The sequence below is a fragment of the Rattus rattus genome, chromosome 3, assembly GCF_011064425.1.
Source record: "Rattus rattus isolate New Zealand chromosome 3, Rrattus_CSIRO_v1, whole genome shotgun sequence".
Lineage (NCBI taxonomy): Eukaryota > Metazoa > Chordata > Mammalia > Rodentia > Muridae > Rattus > Rattus rattus.
This window is the reverse complement of record NC_046156.1, coordinates 195,126,824-195,149,547: the sequence shown is the minus strand read 5'-3', so window position 1 is coordinate 195,149,547 and position 22,724 is coordinate 195,126,824.

The following is a 22,724-nucleotide window of genomic DNA, read 5'->3' as shown; positions in this document are numbered from 1 at the left end:
TTGAGAACTACTTAAGTAGAGAGTGAGATTGGCCAGGTACATGGATGTGTGTCCTTGGGGATAACAACCAGCCTCATCACCAAGTGTACACGCCATTTGTTCTCTGAAAACAATCGTCCTTGTATATAGTTTTATTCTATTTTGTTTTTATTTTTCAGTTACCCAGACCACCTTGCGGCTGCAACACAACCTTACATAGAACTTAGACCCAAAAAAATGACTTAGGTGTGAGAGGAACTAACCAGACACTCCAAAACTATAACAATTTTTTCTGATGATTGTGATGGCTTCCCTGAAGCGCCCAATGTGCTTTCCCACCACCCATCCAACAGGCAGCCTGCTGAGGGTTCAAATATCTGAGGAAGGGTCTTGGCCTGTTGCAATGAATTCACTGTGGCACAAAGCCCTGCCCATTCCTCCATTCCTGTGTGTCCTGGGCATTTAACAAGTGTTGTTAATGATGATGGTGCAACCCTTTCAGCTTAGATTCGTCAGGGTCCCCAAGGCACGCAATGATCCCCTGAGAGGCATATATTATCCAAAGCTTTCCCTTTTGCTTAATTACATTGTACTAATGTTCTTTTTCCACTGGATTTCTCTCTGCCAACTCCCCCATTCGGCCAGGCTTCACTGTGGGTTGGATTTACATAAAAGACCAGCAAATTATAATTGTGATGATTGATCACCGAAGTTCCCCCCGGTTCAGATTGTTTCCTAATGTGGGTCATTTTTCATCATAAAGAGTCTGCTGATAATGATGTCATTTCCATTGCTTGAATTTCAAGGCAGTGGCCACATATCTCAGAGTCTAAATGACTGTCTATAGGGCAGCAAAACACATCCTTATCAGTTTAAAGCAGTCGCTACTTTACTCAGGGGGACAAAAATGAGAACGGGAGCCTTCTGAAGCTCATGGAACAAGAGCTTCAGAAATCGGAATCCATATTGTAGCCGGGGAAGCGCAGGGTGAGGAGGGAGGTGGGCTGGCAAACTGGTTTCTGTGAGAAGCTATGTGGCAAGTAAGCATTAGATAAAAACCAGAGTCAGATAGTGACAGAAAATAAGCCGTACTTCTGATCCCTGGATCCCCTGGATACTCTCCTCCACAATCCTGGCACCACAGTTCCATGACAAGATTAATGGGAAAGAATTGAAATCATTTTTGAAGAGCTCTGAAGAGAAACCCATCTTGCCAGAATCGCCAATAAATGTGCCTTTGGCTGAGTGATGGGGTTTGGGATGGAGCTGGAACATGACCTTGGATTTGTGTTTGTGAAGCATGTATTTGAGATGAAATGGTGTCGTATGTATATTTAAAACACGTAGCTGTGTCATTATAACCCAAGGCTTGAAGTTTCAAAGCAGTGTAAGTAAGCCGTGCCCCGGCATAAAAGAAGTTCTGATTTCTGGCATTTGCCTCTCGTCACATTCCAGTAGCGCATCCCCCGGGATGCTCTAGGACTTTCTGCAGATGTTAAAGTTTGAAAATTCCCCAGCCTTCCCTTCTCAGCCTTTCTCATTTGGCCCAGCACGTTTCCACCCCACCTTATTTTGAAAAAATGGCTAACTTAGAGAAAAATTGAAGGAACAACATAATAGCACATAAATCTACTTTAATTCACACACTTGCTTTTCATGGTGTGCCATGTGTAGTTCGTCTATGCACATGCACACAATCAGGCATGCATGTGCACGCACACACACACACACACACACACACACACACGCACACACACACATTTATATTTAGTCACCAGAGAATCTATTTGCCTTGTCTTTATGACATTTGCTCTTACATTCTAAAGATTCCAAAGAGAACAAAAAGTATTTTCTCCAAGACCACAATGATCACACTCAAAAACTGATAAAATACTCTTCTTTTAACTTTCTTTCTTTTTTTTTTTTTTTTTTTCGGAGCTGGGGACCGAACCCAGGGCCTTGCGTTTCCTAGGCAAGCGCTCTACCACTGAGCCAAATCCCCAACCCTAATACTCTTCTTTAATACAGACACCTTTTCCCAGTTTTTCAGTTATTGTTCCTATAGTTTCATGCAGAATGTGTATCTTCTGTGCATTTGTATGTTTCTGAGTGTGCATATGCATGTGTTTTTATGTAGAAATTCACATGAATCTTTGGAATCCAATCAGAGATCACCTATTCATCAGCTAGTGCATTTAGCTGATAGCACTTTTTGAAGTTTTTTAAATTTACTTTTTGTTCTGTTCTTTTGAATTAGTGTTAGCAGATTCAATATAAACTAATTACTTCAAAAGTTCACTCCTTAGTATGGTAGTGAAATATCAAGAAGACACAGTGGTCCACTTGAAGGATTTTTTTTCACTGAAGAAACACTGAGCAATTAATGACAAGTAGAAGAAATATATTATTTTTAAAATGGATTAGATAATCTGATATTTAAAAAAGGGAGGTGCTGGAGAGATGGCTCAGTGGTTAAGAGCAGTGACTGTTCTTCCAGAGGTTCTGAGTTCAATCTCCAAATGTGTGTGTGTGTGTGTGTGTATGTATATGTATATGTATATGTATATGTATATGTATATGTATATACATAAAATCTTTAAGCATATATATAAATCTTTAAAAAATAATACATTTGTTTAAATTGTTTTTTAAAAAAGTAAGAAGGAAAAAGAAACACTCTTTTTTACTGAATACTATCAACTAATAAGGGGGGGCGGGACTTAGAAATAGAGAAGCACTGTTACATTCCATGACTAATTCAGGCAAGAGTCGCCTGTTAGGGGCAGGACCAAGAGGACGCCTGTGAAAGGAAATCGATGGGGAAAGGGACTTGGTGAGGGTAATCAAGGATGGGATGAAGTAGAACGAAAGTACAGTGATAGACATGTATGAAAATGCCATAACGAAATCCATTACTTTGGATACCAACTTTAATCATTTAGAATTTAAAATAAAGAAGAATTTTCACCATCAAGTTCATACTGATATCTCCCTTATTCCAGAGTGGGAGCCTAGGTGCCCCATGATAGTAGCTCATACAATACCAAGTAAATAAGATCCAAGATTTCTTTACACTTTTTCTTCTTAAAAATTATCACTGGAGTCTGTAATGCTTAGTGATCTTCCCAGTGGGTAGGCTTTCTTTTAATCTGTCTGATGCGGTTCCTTTTGCTTTTCTTTTGAGTTCAGCCTTCATTTTTTTTTTCTATCCTTGCTAGTTTAAACTTTGTTGGTTTCTTTTCTGTTTGCTTGCTTGGTTGTTGTTGTTGTTGTTGTTGTTGTTATTGTTGTTGTTGCTGCTGCTGCTGCTGCTGCTGTTTGTTCATTTAATAGTTTGGTGATGTAAACCATTATTAAGGTGTATACGTCAAAATTAAATAAAAGGTTATAGTCAGAAAAGTCACGCCCTCTGTTTCCCTTGACCTTGTCGCCTGCAGACCCAGGTTGCTAACCAGTCCTACTGGTTTCTAGCTCATTAGTCCTGGGCTCCTTTTTGAAGAAAATAAGAAGCAAATCCCCCAGAACATTCTTAAGATATTAATATTTGTGCCTCTTTCATAATCATTGGTTTTGGATTTTTGAAGAATATATGAAAAAAATCCCACAAGATGAGTGCACTCCTAACTTTGTTTCCCATCTCCTACTTGGAATTAGAAGAATCCTGTTTGTTTTCCCTCCCAAACATGAGAAAAGTGAGCAGTGAGGACAAGGGAGAAGGATGGATTCCAGGACCAGCATGTGACATAGCAGGTTACCTCACGTCAAATCCCTCCAAATGTGCACTTCAGGTCTCAGTAAAACAACTAAGCAAATAACTTGGCCCTATTCTGCTTCTCTTGTTAACGTGATCCAATTAACCACCCACCCATAGAGCTTCTCAGGCTCAATACAAATCAGATCCTAATTGATCCTGCTGCTTAAGACACTCCCAATTCTCCCTACTGCCCTCGGGATAAATTCAAAACCCACAACTCAGTACAGCGTCCTCGGAAGTCACAGCATGCATTCCAGCACACCTGTGCACACGCTTTTGAGTCCCAGCTGTCTGGTTTTTCTCAACGCATGCTATGTGCTTTGTCCATGACTTGAAATGCTCTTATCACCATGAACTAAGAAGTCTGAGGGAGAGGTTACATCTAGATCAATTCTGTCAAACAAGCGTGTTGACGAAGCCCTGGATATTGCTCACATGGATGCAACTTGGTTGTTGGGTTGACAAGAGAATATCCTGTGGGTTTAGAAAGGAGTAAGGGAAAACTGAAATTGTGAGTTTAATCTTCTTCCCACGGCCAAGTGAAAGAAGGCATTTTGGATATCACAGTCAACAGCTCTCAAGTTCCTGCACACAGGGGCTTCTAAGCTTTCAGGTTGGGGAGTGTGAACACCCAGAGCTGACAAAGTTGCTGTCATCTGATGGCAGGTCTACCTCACATCTACTTCCATTTTGAAATTCCAGCTAGTAAAACAAAAGTCTCCTGAAGGAGATCTTCATTTGACTGACCTTTGTGCATCCCTACTTCCTGGCTCCTGTGGCAACGCCTATATGACACTATGGCCAACTCATATCTTTGTGTTTAATCCCCATTCCACCTGAACAGAAGCTCAAAGAGTGGTAACTTTTAGACTATTATTGTAAGAAGAATCACCCGAGGGATTCCTGACTCCGAGGACTGAGAGTGGAACATAGAATCTTCATTTTCAGCAGATAATTCAGGTAGTCTCAGGACCACTCTGAGAAACAAGAAGTAATCGATCTGAGTGCTTTCTGTCAGCCTTCCCTCTAACGGAGTCCTCTGAGTGCCTCAAATATCTTTCCTCCTAAGGAAAAGACCATTCATCAGACTTGAGTAGAATCTAAAAATAGACAATGGCTCTCCCACGCCAACTGCCCTCAGCTGGCTCAGGAGGGAACTGCAACTCTGAGATACTCCCTGCCCTGCACCTTGATTTCATCCCACCCCTAAAAATATTTATTTTTGAATTGTGAGTAATACTATTTAACCTTCCCCACAAATGGCGGCCATTATCCAGCTGCCTACGAATGCTCTGTTACTCACATCAATGCAATTTTAATTAAAAAAGAATGTTAATGCTTACGTGTGCATTTCATTCATAAAACTCTCTAGAATGGTGTGATAATTAGAATTCTGTTTCCATCACCTAACTTGCAGAAAACAATTCCACTAGATAATCTTATAGGACTTTCCTCAAAACTTAAGCAAATCAAACTGGGCTTGACATATACAGAGCTGGTGCACTTTAGGAAAATAACCATCACATAGTAGAGAAGTGGCGAGGAGGAGCAATGGACATCGTCCTAGCCATCCATTATCATTGTCCACAGGAGGAGCCACACAGACCCAGCTCAGGACAGATGGGCTAGCAGGCTGTGGGAAACTTTGTCTTTGATCATTGGAACATAGGTAATGTTCATCTTCACTTCGGAGGGTATCAGTAACTACTTTTTAGCAAAAGAAAAAAAAAAAGCAAAGCAATGTACATGTTATTAATTGTAAAGATTGCTTTTTAAGGAGTCTTCAAAGAAATCAGGAGTGATTGTAAGAGGAGCTAAGGAACCAGTCCAGCATGAAAGTTTAGAAAGAGGAAGGAGACATCCTGTCACAGTCTCTGATATATTTGTATCAATCTGTTGTGTCTAGAAGAGGAGTCATTGGGTTTTAAAAATCTTCCCACCTCCTCTTCCACATAGATCCTTGAGTTTTAGGGGAGATATTTGATTTAAAAACAAACAAACATTCCATTTAGGGCAGATCTGCAAAGAGGAATGTCTCTGTATATATCAGCCATACCCCAGAACAGGCTGCTCTGTAGTTGGCCAACATAAAAGGACTTCATTTTACACACACATTTACACACACACACACACACACACACACACACACACACACGTCTTGTTTTATCTTGGCATTTTTTTGTACTATTTTCTCTTGAAATTGATTGTTTTGTTTTTACTTGTTGTTGTTGTTATTTTTCTTGATGTTTTGAGAGAGACAGAGATTATGAAGTTGGTTGGTAAGGATAATCTAGGAGAAGCAGGGGAAATATAATCAAAATATACTGGGTGAAAATATTTTAATAAAAAATTAAAAAGAAAAGGAAAGAAAGGAAGGAAGGAAGGAACAGATTGAGGGGATGGAGGGAAGGAGGGAGACAGAGAGGGAGAAGAGAAAGGAGGGAGGAGGGAAAAGGAGAGGACATGGTCACAAGTTCCCCCTGACCACCATCACTATTGTCCACTTCTGCTGCTTCATACAAGACTGGCACCACCTCCCATACCTTTCAGACCAACTTAAAAACAACAAAAGGAACAGAAATAATAAAGGCTATAGCCCAAGGTATGCCTTTGTGCCTTCTGCTTAAAGGCTATGAGTTTGAGAGACAAAAGAGACTATGGGATGTGACCATTGAACTGAAATAGGACATTAAATGATATCACATAAGGGGGGTGCTGAGTAGTACATCCAAAAAGAGTATCGGTGGGACTTCTCTACCAACTTTGAAGTGAAAAAAAAAAACTAAAGAAATGGGGAAAAAAGGAAAACCAGAGCATCAGATTTTGGTGTGTTTAAAGATTGATTTTTTTTTAAGCTGGGCATGATGACATACACCTTAATCCCAGTACTCTAAAACAGGCACATGAGGCCATCCTGATCTATTTATACAGACAGCCAAAGCTATATAGTTCTCAAAGAAAAAATCCTGTCTCAAAGGAAAACACTGTTATTTTTAATTATATGTATGTATGGGGGTTTGTGCATATGAGTTCAGAAGTCTGGGAGCCAGAAGTGTTGTTAGATAGCCTGAGCTCTGGAGTTTCAGACGGAGTTAAGAGCTAGCTGATCTGGGGGCTGAAAACCAACCGCCACACACTTAACCCCCAAGCCATCTTGGAAGCCTCTAATTTCTATATATTTGTAATGAGTACATATTACCTCCCAGGTTTGTCCACTATAAAGAACTTTCAATCCATAACAGTGATCACTCAGTGAAGAGAGAAATAACCTTGAGGGCATAATCGGTCCCTATTGAAGAGCTATTTATGCAGTGGCCAAAGGGCCTGCTGCTAACTACACAGTCATAGACCTTCCTGAGCTGGAAAAAATAAAACTAAATTTTCTTACAGTTCCATGTCCCCTATGTGAATAAGGGTTCATATGGCAGCTCTTGGAATCTGATGCTGTCAGATTCAATCCCACCCATGGAAATTGTTCATGGGATCAGAGCCAAACTTCCATCACATATAAAACTCTGAGAAAGTGGGGCTGATAGTGACTGTGGTGCCCACCTATGCAAGGCAGCTTCTGTTTGTGCCTACAGGTCCTTTTGTCCCTTTCTTAACCTTATTTCTGCTCCGTTAAGGTATGTAACTGGCACCAAAAAAATCCCTCTGCAAGCTTCCAGTTGTTTTCAGCAGACACTTGGGGCTGTCTCCATTAGGTTCTTATTTTATTGGGAAACTGGAAAGGGGGCAAAATGTGGTCTCCATGAGTCTTGTATGAATAGCAATGTCCTTTACCTACGCTTGCTACTGCTCTTGAAGGTTGACCTGTCTGTATCATTCCTATATTATGGATTCTGGAAATTCTCTCCTTCCTCCAACTCTTCAGGCCTAGAGGTGACAAAGGCTTCTTTGCTAGAAGCCTATGAAGTATTTTATGGCTGGTCACCATTGCTCTCACTTTGCAAGCAGTCCACTGCATCATCCCTTTCCAGGTATTTCAATTTTAGGTCATTCCTGTGCTTTGCTGGGACCCTAACTCTATCCTGGGATTGTGGAGAAACTGTATAGTGTACTTAGCAATCTAACTGGAATTTTCTTTACCCTCTTCTCTTCTTCCTTTGCTATTCTTCACTGTTCATGGTTAATCTTTCTAGTAAGATCTTTATTTGATTCTTTAACACAATGATCAGCGGGCTGTACCAGTAAAGAACCAGACAGTAAATAGGTGGGCCATGGTGGGCTACATGGTCTACAGCAGTTGTTCAACTCTGCCTGTGTATAGCAAAAGCAGCTATGGGCAGTAACACACAAATGGATAAAGTGTGGCTGTGTTCCAGTAATATTTTATTTATGAACGCTGAAATTTGAATTTCATATACCTTTTATAGGCGATGAAATATAATTCTTCTTTTGATTATTTTCAGCCATTTGAAAATATAAAATGCATTCTTAGTTACAAGCTGTTACAAAATGGGTGGTTGGCAGGCTTGGGCCTTTAGGCCAGAAAATACCAAGCCTTGTTTTAAAACTTAGCATCAGAGAGTTTTTATATCCAAATTATTATTCTATATATATTTTTTTACCATTTCCCTCCTTTTTAAGACTCTACTAATTCATTCTTTGAAGCTAAATCTTGCTTACTTTTCCCCAGGATCTTTGCCAACTGGCATTGAGTAGCACATTCAAGCCACTCTCCTCCATGTACCTTCCAGAGCCAATGTCCTGGAAGCTGTTGCCACACTAAAGCCATCCCATCCAACATTCTGTCAGGGAAAAGGCACATCCATAAATACCCTATGTTATTCACTACCTGAAAATAACAAGAGTCCTAGCACATTTAGACAAACCCTGCCCTCAGCAGAGTGTGGAAGAAGATGGTGTTTGCTTTCACAGGGCCCCGTCATGACCACCTGGTACACATCCAAAACATTGCCAGCTTTCTTCCCCTCTTTGGGACCACAGTGCATCCTCAGGACCATAGTCAGTGCAGAAATTCTGCTAAGTGCTAAGCTGTTTCACCTACTCCAACTGATAAAGAACTTTGTACACTCAAAATAAAAGTCTTTTCGAAATAAATCCTTTCCTAGAGCAATGGTTGTCAACCCTGGTTACATGTTAAAATCACCCAGAAAGCATTAAAAAGGCTGATGGAAGGAACCCAGGCTACCTTAAGTTTCTATCTTCTCTTTTCCAAAGCTTCTGTAGGGTTCTGTACAGCAGGAGAGAAGAGAACTGTGGAATTCAAAGGAATAGCCAAGGGAGAAATGTTCAGACAGTTGCAGGAGGTCAGGGTACACTCATTTAGGCCCTCGTCTCTTTCCAGTATTCTTACTTTCCCATGCAAAGCTTTAAAAAATAAAAAGCAGTTGTGAAAAATGGGGTGGGAGTAAACAACTTTATATGACATTCTGGAAGGAGTGCGTTAGTGACTGATTACACCATTGTTAGCTTTGACAATTATGAGACGGAGTCTTATAATGTTCATGTTGTACTTCATAGGGGATTCCACTTAGCTGGAGACTAGGGAAAGTTTCTTTCAGATAGTGATACCCTGGCAGAGATCTAAAGCATCACTAAGAATTGACTGGTAAAAGAATGGAGAAGTACAAAGAAGTGTGCAGATCCCCTGTCGGGGATGCATAGGAGCTTAGAACCTAAAGCCGTGGTTCTCAGCCTTCATAATTCTATGACCCTTTAATGTGGTTCCTTGTGTTTTCATGACCCCCAACTATAAAATTACTTTCACTGCTACGTCATGACTGTAATTCTGCAACTGATAATATGAATTGTAATGTAAATATCTGATAGGATGGATATCTGATATGTGACTCCTGTGAAAAGATAGTTAACCCCCACCCCGCTCTCCCCGCCCCACAACGTGAAAGGGGTCACAACCCGTAGGCTGAGAACTACTGGCTTAGAGAACCCATGAAATAGCATTGTTGGTGGAATTTGGTGAAGGAAAGCATGGTGGGGCCAGTCAGGATTAGGCCAGCCAGGACCCTGGAGACCTTTCTGTATCATGGAATGTTGTCTCATTTGCTCTTCATCGGCAGTGTCACCTAACAAACTCAGGGCTGGCCACGAAGCGTCCTTACCAGGAAGAAGCAACACAGCTCACACTCACTTCTGCCCAACTCCAAAGTGCATGTCCTTTCACAGTCTTGTCTCCTCCTGTACTTTTCTCTGCCTTTTGGGGGTGGGACATTTCCCTGGAAACAGAACAATAAATCAGGCTTGGACTTCTGTATAGAATCTCTCTATTTAAAAAAAATAATAAAATAGCTGTGTTTATATCTAAATAGGGACAAACAAAAATCATCACATAGGAAAGACTAAAGAACACTAACCTTTAGAAAGACAACTTTGTTTTGTGAAGGAAAATACTACTTGGGCGCAGACTTCCAAAGGCTTCCTACTTCTGCCCTTAGCATTGGTCCACCGGGCAAGTAGCCGTACTCATTTACCTGATCTTTACTGAGCACTCAGATGACACTTTCTAGGGAAATAAGTAAAAAGCAGAAGGCCTCAACACTCTTAGGGTTTAGCATCTTTACTATAACTGCATCTGTTCTCAACCAGTGGTTCATGGCCCTTTGGTGGGGTTCCATATTGTATATTTATATTATGATTCATAATAGTAACAAAATTGCAGTTATAAAGTAGCAATAAAAATAATTTTATGGTCAGAGAGTCACATGAGGAACTGTATTATAGGGTCTCAATATTAGGAAGGTTGATAAGCTGGATATCTGTTATGTGACTCCTGTAAAAAGGTAGTTAGCACCCCCCAAAGGGATTATGACCCACAGGTTGAAAACTACTGGCTAGAGAACCAAGGTCTGACACTATTACTGATGCTATAGTGTGCTTATAGACAGGAGCCTACCATGGCAGTCCTCCAAGAGGCCCAACAAGCAGCTGACTGAGACAGACACAGATACTTACACCCAACCATAGAACTGAATTAGGGAAAAGTTGGAGGAGGGCGACCACATAGGAAGACCAGTAGTCTCAAATAACCTAGACCCCAGATATCTCTCAGACATTGAGCCACCAACCAGGCAGCACACAGAAGCTGATCCATGGCCCTCACACATATAGAGGAGAGGCCTGCCTGGTCTGGCCTCAGTGGGAGAAGATGTACCTGACCCTCCAGAAACTTGAAGCCTCAGGGAGTGGAGAGGCCTGGGGGGAGGGAGATCCTCTGGAGACAGGGAGGAGGAGGAATGAGATGAGGAACTGTGGGAGGGTCAACCAGGAAGGGGGTAAATGACGGGACTAAAAAAAAAAAGTATAAAAATAAATAAAAAATTTTAAAAAACCCATGCAAAAAACTGTGAAAGAGAGAAAGGGAGCAATGTGTTCAGCCAAATTCAAAGTCACAAATTCTTAAAAACTGAGTGAGAGAAATCTAGAAAGTTCTGGGGGTTCAATCTTTGACATTGATACCTAGCTGATAATATCCTTCTGTCCTGCTTTGCCATCATAACAGTTTTAAGGATAACCAAATCAAGATCAATAAAATTTGCTATATATAATATTTTTGCAGCAAGAGAATACCATATTGTGAATAAAATTTAAGCAGTGGGCTAGAATGTTCTGGACCATGATCAATGAGTTAAAAACTGTATAAACCTTCAAAAAAAGTTATGAGTCAGTTCCAAAATCAATAATATATATGAGATTGATCCAATCTTCTTCCAGATGGCCAAGGAAATCTGAGCTGAGTCCTTAATGGAATGGTTAGGATATGGGATGTAAAATGAACAAATTTTAAAAAGCTTCATTAAAATCTTAAAATAAGACAGAAAAATCTGCAGCAGATGGTCCGGATAATAGACAGTTAAGTGTCTGGCGACGGAGTGAAGAAGCTTTCTCACCAGCAATGGAGACTGGGAGAGAGGCAAAGGGGTAAATTACAGAAACTATGGTATTGGGTTTTACAAATGAAAAAAAAAAGATTTAGCCCACCAGTACCACAGGTAAACCTGGATTCTTATGGAAGCATTCAGCAGGATGCTAAAATGAGGAAAAATACATATGTCAGGAGACTTTCCTGAGACCAAGGAGGTGTAGAAGGAAAAGGCACATCTAAAGTCTCAGTCTCCTCCAGGGATCCCTAAAGGCAGTCCACAATGTGCTCAAACGAGCCCTATCTCCACCTGAAGGTCCAGCATCCTTGCCCATCAAAGGGAGATTCCCAATTGTTTTCCCACACATGGCTAGGGGAGGTGGCTGGTTGGGGAGTCCTCCCTTGCTAACTTCTAAACACGAGTATATTGGTCATCCAAAGCTCTCAGTAGTTCACACATGCTTGACGAATGGACACACCTCATCCTCTACCCTCTTTCCTCTTGGAGGAATGATTTCCTTGCCTTTATAGCCATACCACTTGTTGGCACTTGACAAAGGAGAACAATACATTGGAGCTATCACAGTATCTGCCCAATACTTCCATCAAGCCAACATCCAAAATACCTAGATGTGCAGTGACTTGAGAGCTAAACCTAAGACCTAAGACCTTTCCAAGAAGGAAGGAAGGAAGGAAGGAAGGAAGGAAGGAAGGAAGGAAGGAAGGAAGGAAGGAAGAGAAAAGAAAAGTCAAGATGCAAGACACCAGGAGAACTCTATTGTAATGGAAAACATAGCCATCTGCACAACACCTAGTGTCAGCCACACTTATCTTACCACTGTTAATAAAATAGAAATCCTTCCTCATTTCTGGTCTTCCAATTTCAGGACCCTTGATTTGATCCGTCAGTTGTTTTCGTTCACGGGATTTGAACTCATTAATCTTAAGATGACCCAGTGAAGCAAAAAGAGATTAATTCTGATAGAAATAAGTTTTAAGGATAGAATGTTACTATCCCCTGAACCTGTTCATCATGTCCACTAGTAAAACACCTCGTCAGTCCATAAATCATTTATTTTCTCTAAGCATTAGTAAAGCCAAGAGGAAATATGGTGCTGCAGTAACAAGGTCAGTGTCACATGGACCTGGCTCCAATTCCAACCCCCCACTGTGTCACCTTAAAACAGATGCTCTCCCCTGCTGAGCTTCAGTCAATATCTTACCAAAGCACAGGAATAGTACCTGAGGATTACACATTGAGAGCCACTACACAAAGTTCCCAGATTAGTATCTGTAGCATAATATGTGGACATCCTATACCTTGCTTCCTTTCTCTCTTCTAACACAGTGGACCCCTTTGTGGGTTGAATGACCCTTTTACAGGGGTCACATTTCAGCTATCCAGCATATCAGATATTTACATTATGATTCATAACAATAGCAAATTCACAGTTATAAAGTAGCAACACAATCATTTTATCTTGAGGAACATGAGGAACTGTATTAAAGGGTTGCAGCATTAGGAAGGATGAGAACCATTGCTCTAAAGTTGTGCCAACTGGAGAGTTGACCCAGCGATTAAAAGCACTAACTGCTCTCCCAGAGTATTGAAGTTCCATTCCAAGTAAGCACATGGCAGCTTTCAACTGTCCATAACATACATACATACATACATACATGCAAACCAAACACCTAAAAATTCAAAAAAATTTCAAGAAAAAAGCATCAGTTTTTTTTAAGAGACATGTTAGCAAATGATTGCATCTGAGCTATCAAGGAAATGCGAATGAGGAAAACCCTGGAGAGTTAGACCTCGTTGGTAAGAATTAGGGGTCATTATTCAGAAAGGATCATTGAGGCAGACAATGACCTATGGTGAATTGGCAAGATCACAGAGAAAGGGCCTGTGTGAAGTTCCTTTGCTGGGTAGAGCTGACCGACATACTTTTCTCAGTATGGCTGACCACATCTGTGCACCATCGACCTCTTAGCTCTCAGCCCTACTCTCTCCACTTCCTCTGCCTACTCTGTGTGAACTGGGGGACTGGATCTCATGCACATAAGTGACTCCATGTATAATTAGGCTATGGGAGTCTAGAAAGCTTGACCAAGGCAGGAGAAAGGGAGAAGCTAAGTTGTCCATCTTTTTCTCTTTGCCCCGGGAGTGTCCTGCGGTGCTCCTACAGACCCCCAATTTCAAAAACAAGCAGCTCCTCTGAGCTCTCACTTCCCTGTTCTCCCTGATGTCCCAACTACAGCTCCATTACCCCGGTCTCCACATGTGGTATGCCTGCCCCAGGTCTGAAACAACCGTTAGCCATTGCCAAACTCTGAGACGCTTCTCACCCCCTCTACAGTGTCTTGATTATAACTCTAACGGCACAACCAGTTCTATGGAACAGTGCATCTGTTGAGAGATTAAACTGTTTTATGCTTCCTCACTAACCTCTAGCTGACACAACATCTAATCAAAGCATATCCGTGTGATCATTTGTATAATCATGCAGGATTCCATACTTTAGAAAACATACAAACTCAAACTACATCATGAGTACTATCCCGGTAAAGAGAAGGAAAAAAAATTCAGTTTAGAGTTCTCCAGCCCAAATATATCCTAGATCTGCTAATACAGGGTAATTACTCATTTGTGGACATGGCATGCATTTATGTCAGCATTTGCAAGGACAATGTAGAAAGGCATATGACAAATGCAGAAATTAATTCCCCAGGCATAATTTGAAATGTATTCCACAAATACCCGAAAGAATGAGGGAATAAAAATCTGACAATTACAGAATAGGGGTAGGAAATCACATTGAAAATCATAATCGTACACAGCTAGGTCAAAGCAGAAGGTCCAGACAGTGCCCAGGAAGCACAGAGTGGGAGAGGTAAGAGGAACCCATCGGAACCACAGATACACCCTGGGTTTTTCCACCCAAGGAATAATAGATGGAGAAAGTGAAGGAGACCCAGGAGTGACTGGCGTGGAACTTAGTGCAACTTAGACATCGTTCTCTAAGTGCCAGCTTGGACACAGCCCTGAAGGGTGAAGGAGGAAACCATCTGATCGCTACGAGCACTAAGTGTCCTTCCTTTCTCTCTCTCTCTCTCTCTCTCTCTCTCTCTCTCTCTCTCTCTCTCTGACCTCCAGTCACTCCTGCCAGTGTTTACAGTATTGATTGTTCTGAGATCAACAATGCTTTACCGGTTTCGCCTGCCTAGATAAGAACACTATTAAAAACTGTGAGAACTCGAGGAGAGCAAACCGGGGGGATAATGAGCTGGAGGCTTTGATGGGCAGAGGAAATGAGAGGCAGATTGGCTAAAGCAATCACATTTCCAGCACAGACCCAAAGAAAATCAGGCGTATTGTGTGGGACAAACAAATTCCAATTGGAGAATGGATTCCAGCATTGACCTAATTATCCACTGTCCAGTTCTCATTCTTACGGGAGGAATCCAGGCAAGTAAAATAAATCCTTGGAGCCAAAGCCACTCCTTCTAATAATGAAAATTACTTCCTTTTTTCTTCTCAAAGTCCCAGATGGTTAAAAAATAAAAATAAGAATCCCAGAATATTTTTGCTGTTTGATCCTTATATGTAACATCTATCCAGATAATATGACTTCCACAGGTTCACGAACATAATTTCTATGCAGTCAAGGGAGGTGCAAAGGGGGTTCTTTGAGAAAACGAGTTCAAAGGAAGGACAAGAAGCCTCAACTTTGAAAGGATAAAGCACCAGTAAAAATCGATTGCTCTTAAGTAAATTATTAGTTGAACGAAGAGGAAGGATTAAAGCTAAATACTGGGAGCTCCTCGCTAAGCTGAACGGTTGTGATCCAAGTGTTCCCGAGAAATCGTTTCTAAGCTAAAAGGGGGTAAGAGAGAAGCAACTGTAGTAAACTGTAATATAGCAAGTATCTGTCACGTGATTTAATTACAGAAATGAAAGCAACCCAGGAATTATGTGGTCTATTCAAGCCTGCAAGGAGCACGAACAAAGAATATAATTATACATCAAGCCTGTTGATTAAACAATTACTATTTAAAGCAGATATAGATTTAAAATTAATTTGCTTCTGCATTCTGAGGATTTGGGGACCAAGATAAACAGTGTTTGAGGTTTAATTATCTGTGTGTAAGATGAAGGGGCTCATTTCCATTTGGTTAGCGCTCCGGAGCATTTTGGATGGTATAAAGGGACGCAACCAACACCACAGCCAGCCTCCGCAGCACTGAAACGGATGATTAAACTGAGCAAGAAGGCCTGCTCAGCCTAATCCCCAGCGAATGGGGGGACAGTGCAAGAGACATTGTACAACAGTACATTAATATTCAAATGAACACTAGCATGAAGTTTACCTGGAGGGCAAACACACTATCTCCAAGAGAACAGACAAAGGCCAAGCGCACAGCCCCAGCTCCACCACAGAGGTTTCTGGGGATTGGATACCTTTACACAGGGCCAGATACACAGGACACCTATCTGCCAGCTACTCTAAATGGAATGACTCTTATCAGCGGCCACAAGCGCAGTGTCCCGGGGCAGAACTGCAGAGTTGAGGGGTGGACATGATGAGAGGATGAGTTGGATTTGGCATGAGAGACAATAAACGGAGGGCAGACCATTCTGCAGTTAAGGGGTGACTGTGGCTGCAATGCATAGAATCGTCTCTATGTCTCCACACCCAGTACAAAGCACAAGCGATGAGATTTCCTGTCCTCAAACCAAGCTCACCAGGTGTCATGAAAAGACCATGTGCTTAGTGTCCTGGTTATGTTTGAAACCTCCAACCCCACCGTGAATTAGAAGGCGACATGTTCTAATCTTGTTTCTGTGAAGAAGGGAACTGGGAAAACTTGAGTTTCCTCAGCAAAACATTCGTTTTCCTGAGTTCTTCCTGCTCCCTGTGCAAAGTGGATGCCATCGCGTCTTTGTTAGGTAGCTGCAAATATTAAATATAATGTGAAGTCCCTAAGCAAGTCTTGTTCCTCGTTAAGAACCCCTCAGTGAGTCGCCATCGGTTTCCAGATGAAGATAACGTCAGGAAGTCCTCAGGATGGCATGGCTGCTACCCATCTTCTTTTGTATCCTCCATCCAAACACTACCTCCAGCCATGGTATCTTTCCAGCAGATGTCTACCTTTGTGCTCCCAAATTAACCCATTTGCTTCTTGAGACAGGTTTCCCACTTATGCTCCAACAGGTTGGCATCCCCTTACCCTTCATATTTCCCTTCGTCTCCCCTTAGGTAAAGTAGCTAAAGACTTTGTTTGGGATGACAACCATCTAGGTTCAAAATCCAGACTCTGCCACTTAGCACTACCATTCATGTCACTTTTGTCCACTGAGATTCCTTTTCGGTGAAGCAGCTGTGGCTAATCATATTTATATCATGGGGTTATTCACTGGCCCACGAGCGGATGCTTGAGATGCTCCCAAAACAGAGTCCATATTGTGGGGAAACCCTGGGAAACTGCTCTCCCAGCAGAGTCCCTAAAGGTCTCTTGCAGTAAATAGTTGGGATCTAGAACACTTGGTCCCCAGCTCAGTGCCCTTAGAAGGTGCTACACCTTCAATGTCTATGTCCTAATAGGAGGATGTCTTAGATTACTGGGGGTGTGTTTTCAGAGCACACAATAGAATTCCAACTCCTTGTGATCTTTCTTTTTGTTCCCTGGCATGAAGTCACATGTCCTCCTGTGCATGCCCAGTAGAGGCACAGAGGCAAAGGAACAAAATGACCTTGACTAAAATCCCCAAACTTGTGAGCCAAAATAGACCCTTGTCAGTTTGCTTACTGCATCGCCTTTTTCCCAGAAACATAAAGCCGACCACCATGCTTTCATTTACCACACTTACAGTTTTAGGTTTGCATGATTATTCTTAGCACGTTTGTCTTTCTATTAGAACAAAAGCTCCATGGGGCAGGAATCTGCCTGCATGTGAATCGACATTCCAGACTTTATCCCTAGTAGGACAGACACACGTTTTCTGAGCAATGGTTGAATGAAAATGTTAGTTCCTGGTATGCAGCAGAGCCTCGATAAACACTATCTTTCAAACAACAACCCATTAATAATTCCAACTGATAAGCCAAAGGGAAACCGCATAAGGGGTTCTCAAGTAAGGGTGATTTCTGCCTCCTAAGCTATACAGAGTGGTATAAAGGTGCTACTGGCATCTACTGGGGGCTGGCTGGGGAGGCTCCTAAGTATAGAGTGAACATTAAGGCAGTCCCTCCTCAGGGATTGATTACTTAGCATACACTGCAGTGGTCCCTAGACTGAAAGAACCTGAATTCTGCATTTGTCATTTTTCCCTAAAAGTTTGATTCAGTGGTTGAGTTAGGGATAGGAGGCAAATGTAGTCTGCCAGAGACAGTTACCCTCATACTTGATCCAGCTTACTTTTTAGGTTACAAAGCCATTCTTGCTCCTCTCTATCATCCTCAAGCCTTACAGGCCTATCTCGGCACCCTCTACCCTCATCATCCCTTTGCCAGTTGTGAGACTCACACAGGAGAATATGGGCCCTTTCCTTTGGGTCAGTCATCTCCACTGAACCTGTGTTCCTTTTATTGTGTCACAGCAAAACTCTCAATGGATGGAACTTATGAGCACCGCTACTTAACTTTCTGAGTAGAATGGACTTGAATAAAGACCATGAAGTCAGAGCTGTGGTGTAGATCAGTGCTGACATGTACAAGTTGCCATGCATAAAACAGAGTCAAGACAAAGAGGTCTCACCCTGACAGTAAGTGCTGTGCTCAAAATCTATCAAGATATAAAGTCAGAGGGATGAATTACAGGATCAGAGGGAAAGTGGAATAAATTATTCTGAATTGGGGCTCAGATAGTATCAGACACTCTGTGGCACTCAACTGTTAAAGACTGATAAAAATTAAAGTCTAATACTTCATTGACTACAAAAAGTGGCATGAACACAATGGTTTCAAAGTATGTTAAACCGAAGTGACAAATATTGTTGACAGTGTGCAAAAGCTAGATGCTGAAGAGGAATAAAGCCACAGCACTGGGCTCTAAGACTCAAGAACATCATTCTGACTTGCAGACTCTCAGCTCTGGGATTTCAATATCCCACTCATTACCTCATGCTCTCATGGCCTCTTCCTCAAGCTAGGCTTGCCACCACACTCAATGGTTGAAGAACAAAATGATTGAGCCACCATAAAAAACCTTTTGGTGTTTCCTCAAATGGTTAAACACAGAACCACACAAACCTGCAATTAGGCTTCTGGGTATGTAGCTAAACAATATGAAAACAGATACCCAAACAAGACATGTAGGTGCTTATTCGGAGTAACACTATTCACAGTAGCCAAAGTATGAAAAATCTCTGATGTCAATCAACAGATAAATGGCTAAGCAAACAGTAGTACATCCACATAATAGATGACTATTCAATCATGAAAAGAAATGAGATGCTGATACAAGTTACAGGTTCGATGAACATCCAAAACTAGATGAAGATGTAGAACTCTCAGCTCCTCCTGCAACATATCTGCCTGGATGCTGCCATGTTCCCATCTTGATGATAATGGACTGAACCGCTGAGCCTGTAAGCCAGCCCTAAAAGAGTTGCCTTGGTCATAGTGTCTGTTCACAGCAGTAAAACCCTAAGTAAGACAGATGGTAATCGTAAACACCAAAAATGTATCAAGGCTTCTGACCTCTGTAGTATCTTGCTTCACCTGGCAAGAGCTGTCATCAATTATAATAGCTCTGGAAATAAGAAGATGATTCTATAAAAAAGACCATTCTTTCTAGATCAGCAGATAATCAAGCAAGAGTATGCCTCATTTCCCATTCTTCTTCTCCAACATGAACTGTGATAAAATGATAAGGATCAATGAGCAAGAGGAGCAGAAATTTAGGACAGGCTCAGTATAAAATAGGCAAGTTACCAGTGGATCCCCAGCAGTGTGTCAGGGGCCTGTCCTGTGGCAAGTACAGATAGAGTTCATATGTTAAAACCCAATTATTAATATGACAGTATTTGTAGGTGTGGGCTTTAGTAGATTAAATCATAAACAGGATAATACCCTTATTAGAGAGAGCCCAGAAAGGTCTTTCCACCTCTACTATGAGAGAATACAGTGGGATGGTGGCCATCCATGAATTAGGAAATATTACCTTGTCAAGCCCACAGCTTCCTTGATTTGAACTAGCCAGCATTCAGAAATGTAAGGAGCAAAGTTTTGTTGTTCACAAGCTACCCAGTCTATAGTTCTTTATCATAGTAACAGAAACAGACTCCGATACCAGCATTAGGATTGTAGTATCTCTAAGTCTCAAAAGCACCATTGTAATTCACAAATTTAGAACATTGGTTCTTGAATATTCATTCTCTTTAGTATTCATGTTCTTTTTTATCAACCCAATTTTATCACCAAAACTGTACTTCCAATATCCACCATTTCTTTTTAAATGAAGCATTTTTCATTGAAATAGAATTACATCATGTCTCCCTCCCTTTTCTCCCTCAAGGCCCACCCAGTTACCCTCTGTTGAACCCTTTTCACACCTCTCTACTCTCAAGTTTATAGCCTCTTTTTCTTTATTATATTTGTTATACCCATATATATGTATATGTATATACATATATGTGTGTATGTACAAATGTATGTAAATACATTTGCATATATATGGTTTCAAGGCTGACAACTCTGTACTGGACAATTGATAAGAGGGGTTCATTCCAGGAAAGGCTAATTCCTCTCCCAGCAGTCAATAGTTGCCACAGTTGTCTAGTTTTGTCTAGTTCTTTCCCCCTTCCATATTAACACATCCATTGTTGATTTCTATTATTCGAGACTGATTTGTGCGTCCATTACTGTGACAGACTGCCTCATGGCAGACTTCCTAGGATTCTGGCTCTTACAATCTTCCCAAAGCTTCTTCTGGAATATCCCCTGAGCCACAAATGCAGGAGCTGAGATGTACATTTATCCTTTGGGGCTGAGCAGCCCATGATCCATTGGTCTCTGTATCGTCTCCAATTGCTGTATTATGTGATTATTTCCATTTGCTATAAAGAGAAAGGTCTTTGATGAAAGGTGCTAGCTGTTTAACTGTGGGTGTAAGGATAAAATTTAAAATATAGTGAGGAGTTATGCTGTCTAGTAAAGTGGCAGTAATAATTTTTCTCTAAAGTCCAAGACCTCACTAACCCTGAGAAGCTGGCAAGGTTTCTAGTACCAGGCATGATTTCTGTCCTTTTGAGTAGGCCTGAAATCCAATTAGACAGCTCTTGGTTGCCACCAACATGGGAGTGCCATTTCTTGCACCTTTATTCATATCTTGCCATGCTGGTAATTGTCATGGTTCATAGCAGTTACAGCTGGATAGGATTTTTAATTGCTTTTCTCCCTTGGCAGCTTGCATAGTATTTTCTGGAACCATGAAAGCTAGACTATAACAAAGAGGCTTTCGGGTAAAATCTAGCTAAAAACATCTTATTCATGTGTCCTAAAGGTATGGTGTCTTCAACAATACAGGACCACCATTAGTACCTAAGAGGCAATCAAGGGCTACACCAAAAATCTACATTATTTTGGGAGCCACTTAGACTCCCCTGACAAACCCTTCAAAAGGTGGTTTCTTAAGCTTGACACTGGGGGGTTTTTTCTTAGTCTACGGCTCTCATGGGAACATTGTCAGTCCAAGTAGCTTAACTTCCATAGTGTGTACTATAATATACACATATATTAAGGAAATATAGATAAAATATTTACATATACTTATATTTGTTATGTATAAGTCTACATAAATATAAAATAATACGATTCCTTGATACTTCATCAAACAAACTTGATATTATTTGTCACCCTTTTTCCTTCATTATCAACCTCCCTCCACCCCATTAGAGCCTCTCCCAGTTATTCCATTTCCCACTTCATAGTTTTGCCATCTATTCTTATGATTACCTAAGTTAGTCACCTCTTCCTGATTAAAAAGAAGACTGAAAGATGTAAGAACCCAAAAAATCTTTCTGAAAAGAAACTGGTAGGATCAAAAAAGAATACCCCCCAAAAAGGTAAAGAATAAAATGCCAGTTAATGTCAAAAGAATCAATTCCTGAAAAAATTCTGGTAGATTTTCCAAATATGAATCTCCTGTAGCACATCTTCATAGCACGGATGGGCTATCCTATTGCTTGAAAGAATATTGGTCCCTCTCTACTTGCACAATGAACTTTAAATAATGTTCTCCCCAAGTATTTTCCCTAAAGAAATATAATACCTTAGTTAATAATGATTGTCAACTTGACAGGATCTAAAATCACCTAGGAAACAAACCTCTTAGCATATCTTAAGAGTAGTTTGAAAACTGGATCAATCAAAATGGATATACCCACACTACATGTAGGCTAGGATCCAAGACTGAGTAAAAAGAGTTCAAGTACTAGTATTGGATCCTCTCTACTTCCTGAATAAACACACAATGAGAGCATATGTTCTTATTGCCATGCCTTCCCAGCCACGATAGACTATATGGTGTAAAGAATAAGAATGACCTTCACGGGTTCATATAGTTGAATATCTGATCCACAGTTGGTAGAACTGTTTAGCAGGGATTGGGAGGTGAGATCTTGGAGGAGGTGTGTCACTGGGGACAGTTTTGAGGCTTCAAAAGCCCATTCCACTCCCCTGCATTAGTTCACCACTTCCTACTTGTAGATTTAACTGTAGACTCTGAGCTACTGTACCAGCACCATGCTGGCCTGCCTGCTGCCATGTTCTCCACCATGGTGGTCATGGACTCACCCTCTGAAACTATAAGCCCTATAAACTCTTTCTTCTATATGCCGTTTTGGTCACAGTGTCTCATCACAACAGCAAAAAGGTATCTGAGACATTACTGGCCAACTGGCCTTGCCTCTACTTCCTGAAGTGTACACATAGGCTCATAAAACAGTCATAGAAGGTCCCACCACAGAAACACAAGCAAGTTGCCTCGGAAGAGAAAGAAGAACAGATATTTAGTCAAATGTTCAATGTTGTTTTGTTCTCTTTTGCCCTGAGTATACAACATGAACTATCAATTAAAAAATAAATAAAAATTAAAAATAAATGAGTGCTACTCATCTTGCTAATGACATTAGGCAAAACACTTCAG